We start from the raw sequence: 12,001 nt of genomic DNA on the forward strand, positions 1-12,001 counted from the left end.
AGTAGACACACAGCCTGTATGTATTGTACAACAGGGCGTTTAATAAAATTTCTACCACAAATATGAAATATAATATATAACAATTTCAACATATATCACAAATTTAAAAAACTTGCCTTACCACCGTCTAATTTCATTTTGCTGTAGCAGACAAAATGTAACTTCTCCTGTTGGTTCGACCGATCAGTAATTTCTCTTATTTTTAATTCACGGGATGTTGGGTGTAGCTGGCAAGGTAGGCATTTATTGCCCATTCTTAGATACCCTGTTATTAATGTTCTACATAACCCACCCTTCAAGCACCTGAAGTTGAAGAAGGAAATCCTGCCCCTCCACTCTTCTGAAATTAGTGCTGTTGAAAGGAACCCTGCTGAGCCTAAGAGAGTGAAATCAGCAGCAGAACATGGGTTTTAATAGAATTCTTCAAATACCTGTCACCCAGCGTCATTTGTGGCATTGCAAAGCAGCAGTTCAGAACACTGAGCTCAGCAATATTGATCAAATAGAGATAAGAGTCAGAGATAGAAAGATCAAGAGAGGGAGGTGAAAAAGAGAGAGAGACAACTAGGGTAGAAAGAGAGGGATGGGATAGAGAGAGAGAGGTAAAAAGGGAGATACAGATTGAAAGACGGGAGCCAGAGAACGAGAGACACAGAGATGGAAATGGGGAGACTGAAGGGCGACAGAGATGGAAAGGTGGAGGCTGGAAGGTGAGACCGAGATAGACAGAGAGAGAAGGAGATATAGGCAGATAGGGGGAAAGTGGGAGTGAGAGAAAGAGAGACCGCAGTAGAAACTGAAAGGGAGATTGAGCCGAAATCATTGGGTCTGGGAGGGAACCACGACCAGAACCCCAGCAATCACAGCGCCTCATCTTACAGCTGAACATTAATGGAGCATAAACTCATGAGACAGGCATTAATATCAGAAATTTGGTGTTTGACCATTGACTGTGTCGGATTTCCCATCATTAAATGAATGGGCAGATTGATCTCTGTCCCCAGATATTACACCACACTGGAGCACTGGATGGTCATTTGAATCCTGTACACTTTAATTCCAAGAACAACCAAACAACCCCAGCGGGCTGACCATTAAACATGTTGATTACACATTTCAAAACTTTAATTATTTCTCCATCTACCTGTGTCTCTCTCAGGTCAAATAACTGGAATTGAGATAATCCCATCTTGACGAGCTTCTGGTATACTTGGTGATGGAGTTAAGTGCAGTTTGACACTTTGGAGACAATTCTTCCCAAAAGGGAACAACGTCCCCAGCGAGCGCGTTTAGCCGTGTGCTTCCAGGCACTCGCACTGCTAACTCGCTTTGAATAAGGGGCCGAAATGGGGAACGCGCGGCCAAGGCCGCACGTAGCCCTGTTTTTTACAATGGGGAACTCTGTTCGCCGGAACTCCCCGTTGTAGCAAGAGATCAGACGCCATTTAAAAATGGCGACCTGATCTCCGTGGCCCTGAAAAGAATCCCAACCTCTTTCTCCTCCTCACCCCCCCCCCCCCCCCCCCCCAGCCCAAAAGGCAACATTGGACCCTCCCCCCGGCCCTCCACACCGTGCAACCCCGGCCCGATTGCGCATGCGCAAACAAAATGCCACCTGGGTAGCTTCGCAGTGCCAGGCTCACATCCAGGTGGCATGGTCAGGGTGCCATATTCACATTTCCAGGGTGCCCATGTGGCACCAGCAGTGCCAGGGCACCACCCTTCCCAAAGGGCATGCACTGGGGGCCTCGCTTGTGGGAGTCATTGCCTTGATGCCTGAACACTACAGAGACAACACCACACACGCAGCAGCCAACATCTGAGCACCCAGGGGAAAAGACACAGCTCCGGCTGTGGCCAGAGGGTGGTTGGGTGCCTCAGGGAGGGGGGAATGCCTAGAGAGATGGGCCAAGGGATCGGAGGTAAGCCCGCATTGCAGAAGAAAGTGACAAAGGCATCAACTGGTTGTGCACAAGGGTGTTTAATGTGTTTTACAATTCCCCATTCTCCCGATGGTGCCGCAGTGATCCTCAATGTGCTTTGCCCCCCTAGCTCTACCACTACCTCTGTGTTTCCCCAGGATGCACATCAGTGGTGGAGGCAGCCAGCTGCCTGCCTCACCCCATGCCTTACTATGCCCTTGGAGGGTTCTGGTGCACTTGTCGACGGCACATGCACAGCTGTCCCGCCCTGTCCTGTGTGCTGACTTCGAGGCGCGGCCTCATCCGAAGGGTTGATCCTGGTGGAGCTGGTGGCGACCGTTGCCACACCACGGGACGGGTCCAGGTTGGCAACCAGCCCTCCTTCCTCCCGAACCTAAGGTTCACCTTGGGACAGAGGGGCAGTTGGTTCGAGCCCCAGCTGTCCCTGCATCATCATTGTGTGGACACCCTCGGCGATGCTTCTCAGTGACTGGGACATGCTCTGCAGCGCCTCGGCAATGCCCACCTGCGACTGCGACAAGCTCCGCAGCCCCTCGGCCATGTCCATCTGAGAGCGGAACATGTCCCGCAGAACCCCATCAAGGTCGGCCTGGTACTGGGTGACATCCCCCAGTGAGTCAGACATTCTGTTGAGACCCTCAGCCATGGCCATCACCAATTGCCGATGCCTTGGACACCTTTACGCATGGTGCCGACGTTGTGCACCAGATTTTCCACTGCAGTTGCCACCCTAGTGGGTTGGCCTCGGTGCCAAGCATTGCCAGAGACATTGCCTGCACTCAAAGCCTCTGGGACTCCTCCAATCGGCTATGAATCTGCTGGAGTGACACTGACATCCCCCTCTGAATGTCCCGGCTACTCCCTAGCGTCTCCATCAGCTCCGGGCCACCCTGTTCCACAGGCTCAGCATCAGGCTGGGACCCAGCTAGTCCCTGGGATCCAGCAGACCTCCGACTGCTGTCTCGCCTGGGGGTTCCTGCCTCCACCTGATGTGCATCATCAGCAGTGTGGTGCTCATCAGATTGTCCCCGAGAAACCTGTCCACTAACATGTCCCACTGAGGTGTGTGTATTTGCGCTGGTGGAGGGCGAGGATGACAGCTGTGACACGTCAACCTTGGAGCTCTCCTCCGAGGTGTTCTCCTGGGAGAGGAGAGGGTGCTGCCCTAGATGCGAGCCTGGCACTGCCAAGCAACCTAGGCGGCATGGGCCGGCGTCATTGGCTGGATGACCTGCGGGAGAATGGACATGTGGTCAGGGGGAGGGATGGATGGGTCAGTCAGTAAGGCAATAACAACTCACGTTTAACAGGTCCTACAGATAGAGCCTGATGGTCCCTCACCTCTGCGGCGTCCGCCAGCTTCTGCGGGAGTGACAGATCTGTCCTCAGCCGTGCCAGTCACCTTTGGGGCACGCTCCTTGAAAGAGGTCAGGATTCTTAAGTCCAGCATCCCATCGCCAGTCTGGGCCCTCTCCCGACAATTATGGCAGAGCTTTTCCTGAGGAGATACAAGGGGGTATCGTTCGCAGGTATCCCTCTCGAACAGGTATACCCCTTTGGATACTGTCGGGGGATAGCCTATCAGGGGAAAACAGCAGCAGCCAGAGCAGTGGCACCACGGCTGGCTCTGATGTTCAGAAGGGAGGGTCAAAGCGCAGAAGAGCAATAGTAATAGGGGACTCTATAGTCAGGGGCACAGATAGGCGCTTCTGTGGACGTGAAAGAGACTCCAGGATGGTATGTTGCCTCCCTGATGCCAGGGTCCAGGATGTCTCCGAACGGGTAGAGGGCACCTGAAGGGGGAGGGCAAACAGGCAGAGGTCATTGTACATATTGGTACTAACGACATAGGCAGGAAGGGGCATGAGGTCCTGCAGCAGGGGTTCAGGGAGCTAGGCAGAAAATTAAAAGACAGGACCTCTAGGGTTGTAATCTCGGGATTACTCCCTGTGCCACGTGCCAGTGAGGCTAGAAATAGGAAGATAGAGCAGCTAAACACGTGGCTAAACAGCTGGTGTAGGAGGGAGGGTTTCCGTTATCTGGACCACTGGGAGCTCTTCCGGGGTAGGTGTAACCTATATAAGAAGGACGGGTTGCAGCTAAACTGGAGAGACATAAATAACCTGGCCGCGAGGTTTGCTAGTGTCACACGGAAGGGTTTAAACTAGTATGGCAGGGGGGTGGGCACGGGAGCAATCGGTCGGAAGGTGAGAGCATTGAGGGAGAACTAGGCAATAGGGACAGTGTGGCTCTGAGGCAGAGCAGACAGGGAGAAGTTGCTGAACACAGCGGGTCTGGTGGCCTGAAGTGCATATGTTTTAATGCAAGAAGTATTACGGGTAAGGCAGATGAATTTAGAGCTTGGATTAGTACTTGGAACTATGATGTTGTTGCCATTACAGAGACCTGGTTGAGGGAAGGGCAGGATTGGCAGCTAAACGTTCCAGGATTTAGATGTTTCAGGCGGGATAGAGGGGGATGTAAAAGGGGTGGCGGAGTTGCGCTACTGCTAGAGAGGATATCACAGCTGTACTACGGGAGGACACCTCAGAGGGCAGTGAGGCTATATGGGTAGAGATCAGGAATAAGAAGGGTGGAGTCACAATGTTGGGGGTTTACTACAGGCCTCCCAACAGCCAGCGGGAGATAGAGGAGCAGATAGGTAGACAGATTTTGGAAAAGAGTAAAAACAACAGGGTTGTGGTGATGGGAGACTTCAACTTCCCCAATATTGACTGGGACTCACTTAGTGCCAGGGGCTTAGACGGGGCAGAGTTTGTAAGGAGCATCCAGGAGGGCTTCTTAAAACAATATGTAGACAGTCCAACTAGGGAAGGGGCGGTACTGGACCTGGTATTGGGGAATGAGCCGGCCAGGTGGAGAAGTTTCAGGAGGGGACAATTTCAGGAACAGTGACCACAATTCAGTAAGTTTTAAAGTGCTGGTGGACAAGGATAAGAGTGGTCCTAGGGTGAATGTGCTAAATTGGGGGAAGGCTAATTAAAACAATATTAGGCGGGAGCTGAAGAACCTAGATTGGGGGCGGATGTTTGAGGGCAAATCAACATCTGACATGTGGGAGGCTTTCAAGTGTCAGTTGAAAGGAATTCAGGACCGGCATGTTCCTGCGAGGAAGAAGTATAAATACAGCAATTTTCAGGAACCTTGGAGAACAAGAGATAGTGTAGGCCTCGTCAAAAAGAAAAAGGAGGCATTTGTCAGGGCTAAAAAGCTGGGAACAGACGAAGCCTGTGTGGAATATAAGGAAAGTAGGAAGGAACTTAAGCAAGGAGTCAGGAGGGCTAGAAAGGGGTCACGAAAAGTCATTGGCAAATAGGGTGAAGGAAAATCCCAAGGTTTTTTACACGTACATAAAAAGCAAGAGGGTAGCCAGGGAAAGGGTTGGCCCACTGAAGGATAGGCAAGGGAATCTATGTGTGGAGCCCGAGGAAATGGGCGAGGTACGAAATGAATACTTTGCATCAGTATTCACCAAAGAGAAGGAATTGGTAGATGTTGAGTCTGGAGAAGGGTGTGTAGATAGCCTGGGTCACATTGAGATCCAAAAAGACGAGGTGTTGGGCGTCTTAAAAAATATTAAGGTAGATAAGTCCCCAGGGCCTGATGGGATCTACCCCAGAATACTGAAGGAGGCTGGAGAGGAAATTGCTGAGGCCTTGACAGAAATCTTTGGATCCTCACTGTCTTTAGGTGATGTCCCGGAGGACTGGAGAATAGCCAATGTTGTTCCTCTGTTTAAGAAGGGTAGCAAGGATAATCCAGGGAACTACAGGCCGGTGAGCCTCACTTCAGTGGTAGGGAAATTACTGGAGAGAATTCTTCGAGACAGGATGTACTCCCATTTGGAAGCAAATGGACGTATTAGTCAGAGGCAGCATGTTTTTGTGAAGGGGAGGTCGTGTCTCACGAACTTGATAGAGTTTTTCGAGGAAGTCACAAAGATGATTGATGCAGGTAGGGCAGTGGATGTTGTCTATATGGACTTCAGTAAGGCCTTTAACAAGGTCCCTCATGGTAGACTAGAACAAAAGGTGAAGTCACACGGGATCTGGGGTGAGCTGGCAAGGTGGATACAGAACTGGCTAGGTCATAGAAGGCAGAGAGTAGCAATGGAAGTATGCTTTTCTAATTGGAGGGCTGTGACCAGTGGTGTTCCATAGGGATCAGTGCTGGGACCTTTGCTCTTTGTAGTATATATAAATGATTTGGAGGAAAATGTAACTGGTCTGATTAGTAAGTTTGCAGACGACACAAAGGTTGGTGGAATTGCGGATAGCGATGAGGACTGTCAGAGGATACAGCAGGATTTAGATTGTTTGGAGACTTGGGCGGAGAGATGGCAGCTGGAGTTTAATCCGGACAAATGTGAGGTAATGCATTTTGGAAGGTCTAATGCAGGTAGGGAATATACAGTGAATGGTAGAACCCTCAAGAGTATTGAAAGTCAGAGAGATCTAGGAGCACAGGTCCACAGGTCACTGAAAGGGGCAACATAGGTGGAGAAGGTAGTCAAGAAGGCATACGGCATGCTTGCCTTCATTGGCCGGGGAATTGAGTATAAGAATTGGCAAGTCATGTTGCAGCTGTATCAAACCTTAGTTAGGCCACACTTGGAATATAGTGTTCAATTCTGGTCGCCACACTACCAGAAGGATGTGGAGGTTTTAGAGAGGGTGCAGAAGAGATTTACCAGAATGTTGCCTGGTATGGAGGGCATTAGCTATGAGGAGCGGTTGAATAAACTCGGTTTGTTCTCACTGGAACGACGGAGGTTGAGGGGCGACCTGATAGAGGTCTACAAAATTATGAGGAGCATAGACAGAGTGGATAGTCAGAGGTTTTTCCCCAGGGTAGAGGGGTCCATTACTAGTGGGCATAGGTTTAAGGTGAGAGGGGCAAGGTATAGAGTAGATGTACGAGGCAAGCTTTTTACACAGAGGGTAGTGGGTGCCTGGAACTCGCTACCGGAGGAGGTGGTGGAAGCAGGGACGATAGTGACATTTAAGGGGCATCTTGACAAATACATGAATAGGATGGGAATAGAGGGGTACGGACCCAGGAAGTGTAGAAGATTGTAGTTTAGTCGGGCAGCATGGTCGGCACTGGCTTGGAGGGCCGAAGGGCCTGTTCCTCTGCTGTACATTTCTTTGTTCTTTGTACCACACGCATGGTTCATAGTGGTAGGGGGGGGAGGGGGTGAGAAGTGAGGGGTTGGGGTGGGGTGTTGAAGGGGGAGGGGTTTGTGGGAGGGTTGGGGGGTCGCAAGAAGAGTTGGGGGGGTGTTCTCCCTTGGGGGGGCGGGGGGGGGGTGTTGGTGTCTAGTCACGCGTGCTGCCTGGTGTACATTGTTGACCTTTTTCCTGCACTGGAGGACTCCTGGTCACACTCCCTGAGCTCACAGCTGACGTTACCTCATCCCCGGCATCACTGGCTGCCCTGTGGTTGACTCTCCTGGACCCTTGGGGGTTGAGGACATCCCTCCTGGCCTCCACAATGTCTAGCAGCCTCCCCAGATCATTGTCTCCTCGGCACCATTATTGTGAGCTGGCTGGAGTTGGCTGAGCAAGTGCAGCTTAAGTGCTGCTCGATCCTGTTAGCGGGGGCTGGCGAGTGCAGTCCCAGCGAATAAACTGGCGAGTCTTCATTTACGGCGAGAAGCCCATGAGGCCTCGTTAAGTGGTCCAATTAACGTTGAATTGTGTTATTGGCCTCGCTGGGCCGAACGACGGGAAGCTCGTGGCAATTCCTGCTCACTACCATACTTAGAAATTTTTCCGGACAATCGCGCTCATAGTCTTTCACCACTTTGGTTGCGTTAGTGGGTGAACATTTCAACCCCAGGCGTTGACGTTTCCATTTTCATATGGCCGCTCAAACCAAGGGGAGTCCATGCCTGAGGTTTTGGCCCACTTGAGGAAGCTCGCGGAGTTCTGCGAGTTCAGGACATCCTTGTCAGAAACATTGCGAGTCAGACTGGTTTGCGGGATCCACGACCCAAAAGCAGCTACTGACTGAATCACGCTTGGACCTGCAGAGAGAAGTCAAAATCTGCATATCCAGCGAGAGTGCGGAACAAGGGGTGCAGGACCTGCAAGGTTTGGAGGTCCTCAACCTGTCTTCAAGAACCAAAGATTCCGGCCTCCTACTTTGGGGGTGTTACCGACGAGAGCTGGACCGTTGTCGGTGGAGCTCAGAGACATCAGATGAATATTTTTTCCCAACCCAGAGGAACCAGATCGGAGAAACCACCGAACCGGGCTGAAAGACACCCGAAGTAGGACCCATGTTCCCACCGTACTGCCAAGCGCAATCGCCCTCCCCGGGAGCAGATGAATTATTTGGGCAAGAATGTTGAAAAATACCAAAAGTGAACTGCATCACTGCGCCAAAAGTGGCCACGTATACTGGCAAACGGTTGGCCATTGCCAGTAACTTGGTGGTCCCCGTCGAATAAGAGGCTGTTCTCTCGTTTCACCCTGGTTGCGGTGCGCAGAAGTGGCCCTAGTCTGCTAGGATGATATTGGTTGAAGCATCTCCGCCCTGACTGGCAAAGGGTTTCCTGCATGTACCCGATGGTCCGGAAGCCGTGTAAGTGAAGTTCCCAGAGATTTCCCAGGAAGTTTTGGGCACTATGTGGGGGGCCATGGCCAGACTCTGCGTCGACCAGTCGGCACAGCCACACTATTTCTGTGCCCGGCCAGTTCCGCACGCCCTGCGGCCAAAAGTAGACGCTGAGCTCAACTGTTTGGAGCGACTAGGCATCATCCCCTTGGTATTATTCGCAGATTGGGTAGCGTCAGCCATGCCTGTGCTGAAACCATATGTCTTTGCGAGGACTGCAAGATGACGATTAACCACGTTTCCCATTTGAACCGCTACCCCATCCTGCGTATAGAGGACATCTATGCAAAGCTGGTCTTGATCCAGGATCCAGGAGGTTTGTGACGAAAAATACAAACCGCGTGTGGTATGTGCGTACCCGGCTACCTTTTGGGCTATCGTCAGCCTGCTCTACATTCCAGCGTGTCATGGAGATCATGCTGCGGGATTTACCAAGCATCGTGGTCTACCTCGATGGTGTGCTGATTACCGGATTCGACGGACCAGGAACACTTCCAGAACATGGAACTGTACAGCACAGTACAGGCCCTTCGCCCACGATGTTGTGCCGAACTAGTCTGAAACTAAGATCAAATCAACCTACTCCCAATCATTCTAGTGCACTCCATATGCCTATCCAATAATGCTTGAAAGTTCCTACGTGCCACACCCCAACCACTCTCTGAATAAAGAACCTACCTCTGACATCCCTCCTATATCTTCCACCATGAACCTTATAGTTATGCCCCCTTGTAACAGCTACATCCAAGGAAAAAGTCGATGAACGTCCACTCTATCTATCCCTCTCATCATCTTATACACCTCAATTAAGTCACCTCTCATCCTCCTTCGCTCCAATGAGAAAAGCCCCAGCTCCCTCAACCTTTCCTCATAAGGCCTACCCACCAATCCAGGCAGCATCCTGGTAAATCTCCTTTGCACCTTTCCAATGCTTCCACATCCTTCCTATAATAAGGTGACCAGAACTGCACACAATACTCCAAATGTGGTCTCACCAAGGTCTTGCCCAGTTGCAGCATAACCTCAGGGCTCTTGAACTCAATCCCCCTGTTAATAAATGCTAACACACTATAGGCTTTCTTCACGGTTCTATCCACTTGGGTGGCAACTTTCAGAGATCTATGGACATGAACTCCGAGATCTCTCTGCTCCTCCACATTCTTCAGAACCCTGCCGTTAACCCTGTAATTCGCATTCAAATTTGTCCCACCAAAATGAATCACCTCACACTTATCAGGGTAAAACTCCATCTGCCACTTTTCAGCTCAGCTCTGCATCCTATCAATGTCTCTTTGCAGTCTACAACAGCTTTCCACATTATCCACTACTCCACCAATCTTGGTGTCATCAGCAAATTTACTAACCCAACCTTTAACTCCATCATCTACGTCATTGATATAAATCACAAATAGCAGAGAGCCCAGCACTGATCCCTGTGGTACACCGCCGGTGACTGGGCTCCAGGATGAAAATTTACCATCTACCACCACCCTCTGTCTTCCATGTGATAGCCAGTTACTGATCCAATCGGCCAAATTTCCCTCTTTGCCATGCCTCCTTACTTTCTGCATGAGCCGACCATGGGGCACCTTATCAAACGCCTGACTAAAATCCATGTATATGACATCAACTGCTCTACCTTCATCTATGTACTTAGTTACCTCCTCAAAGAATACAATCAAACTTGTGAGGCAAGACTTACCCCTCACAAATCCGTGCTGACTATCCTGGATTAAGCTGTATCTTTCCAAATGATCATAAATCCTATCCCTCAGGACCCTTTCGAATAATTTACAAATGACCGAATCGAGACTATAATTCCCAGGGTTATACCTGTTCCCTTTTTTGAACAAGGGGACAACATTCGCCTCTCTCCAGTCTTCTGGCACTATTCCTGTAGACAGTGAGGACATAAAGATCAAAACCAAAGGCTCTGCAATCTCATCCCTCGCCTCCCAAAGAATCCTAGGATATATGCCATCAGGCCCAGGGGACTTATCTATCCTCAGGCTTCTCAAAATTTCTAACATATCTTCCTTCCGAATATCTACCTCCTCCAGCCTACCAGCCTGTATCGCACTATCCTCCTCAACAACATTACCCCTTTCCTTTGTGAACACAGAAGAAAAGTACTCATTTAGGGCCTCTCCTATATCTTCAGACTCCATGCACACGTTCCCACTACTGTCCTTGACCGGCCCTAACTTCACCTTGGTCATTCTTTTATTCCTCACATAAGTGTAAAAAGCCTTGGGGTTTTCCTTGATCCTACCCGCCAAGGACTTCTCATGCCCCCTCCTAGCTCTCCTCAGCCCTTTCTTGAGCTTCCTAGCTATCTTGTATCCCTCAAGTGCCCTAACGGAACCTTGTTTTCTCATCCTTACACAAGCCCTCTTCTTCTTCTTGACAAGACATTCAACCTCTTTTGTAAACCATGGTTCCCTCACTCGACCATTTCCTCCCTGCCTGACAGGGACATACATGTCAAGGACACGCAGTATTTGCTCCTTGAACAAGCTCCACATCTCAATTGTGCCTTTCCCTGACAGTTCCTGTTTCCATCTTATGCTCCCCAATTCTTGCCTAATTGCATCGTAATTACCCTTCCCCCAGTTATAAACTTTGCCCTGCCGTATGTTCCTATCCCTCTCCATTGCTATAGTGTAAGTCACCGAATTGTGGCCACTATCTCCAAAGTGCTCTCCCACAACCAAATCTAACACTTGGCCCGGTTCATTACCCAGTACCAAATCGAATGTGGCCCTGCCTCTTGTTGGTCTATCCACAACCTCGGTGAGATTCTCCAACGTTTAGTGGCCACTGGTGTTTCGAATTTGCAGAGAGATGTTACATACCTGGGTTATCGTGTTGATTGCCACGGCCTTCACCCGGCCGAGGACAAAGTATGGGCAATCCGACAGGCCCCTCTTCTGATCGGACCAACAGTTCTCCACTCTTTTTACAAGAAATTTATCATTAACCTCGCGATCCTGCTGGCCCGTTTACACCGGATGACCCCCCTACATGGATGACGGAATGGAACATCCCATCGCATTCGCTTCTCGGACACTCGCCACAGCCGAGCGGATTTACCCCCAGATTGAGAAGGATGGTTTGGCTTTGGATTTTGCGATAAAGAACATCCATCAGTACGTCTTTGGCCACACTTTTACAGTGCTGACGGACCACAAACTCTTGTTGGGGTTGGTTGAGGACAGGGCGATTCCTCCTCTCACTTCCATGTGGATTCAGCAATGGGCATTGCTGTTGGCGGTCTATGAATTTGTGATGGAGAACCGCCCTGGAGCGATGACCCCTTATGAAATGAAGATTGCTTATTGTCACAAGTAGGCTTCAAATGAAGTTACTGTGAAAAGCCCCTAGTCGCCACATTCCAGCGCCTGTTCGGGGAGGCT

General features: G+C 50.3%; 1 protein-coding gene across 1 annotated transcript in view; it reads left to right on the forward strand.

Moving 5' to 3' along the window:
- The window catches only part of trim65 (tripartite motif containing 65), a 98,854-nt gene that overhangs the window by 38,990 nt on the left and 47,863 nt on the right, over positions 1-12,001 (forward strand). The gene's annotated exons all lie outside the window — the stretch shown is intronic.

Source organism: Scyliorhinus torazame, chromosome 18, assembly GCF_047496885.1.
Source record: "Scyliorhinus torazame isolate Kashiwa2021f chromosome 18, sScyTor2.1, whole genome shotgun sequence".
In the NCBI taxonomy this organism is placed as follows: Eukaryota; Metazoa; Chordata; class Chondrichthyes; order Carcharhiniformes; family Scyliorhinidae; genus Scyliorhinus; species Scyliorhinus torazame.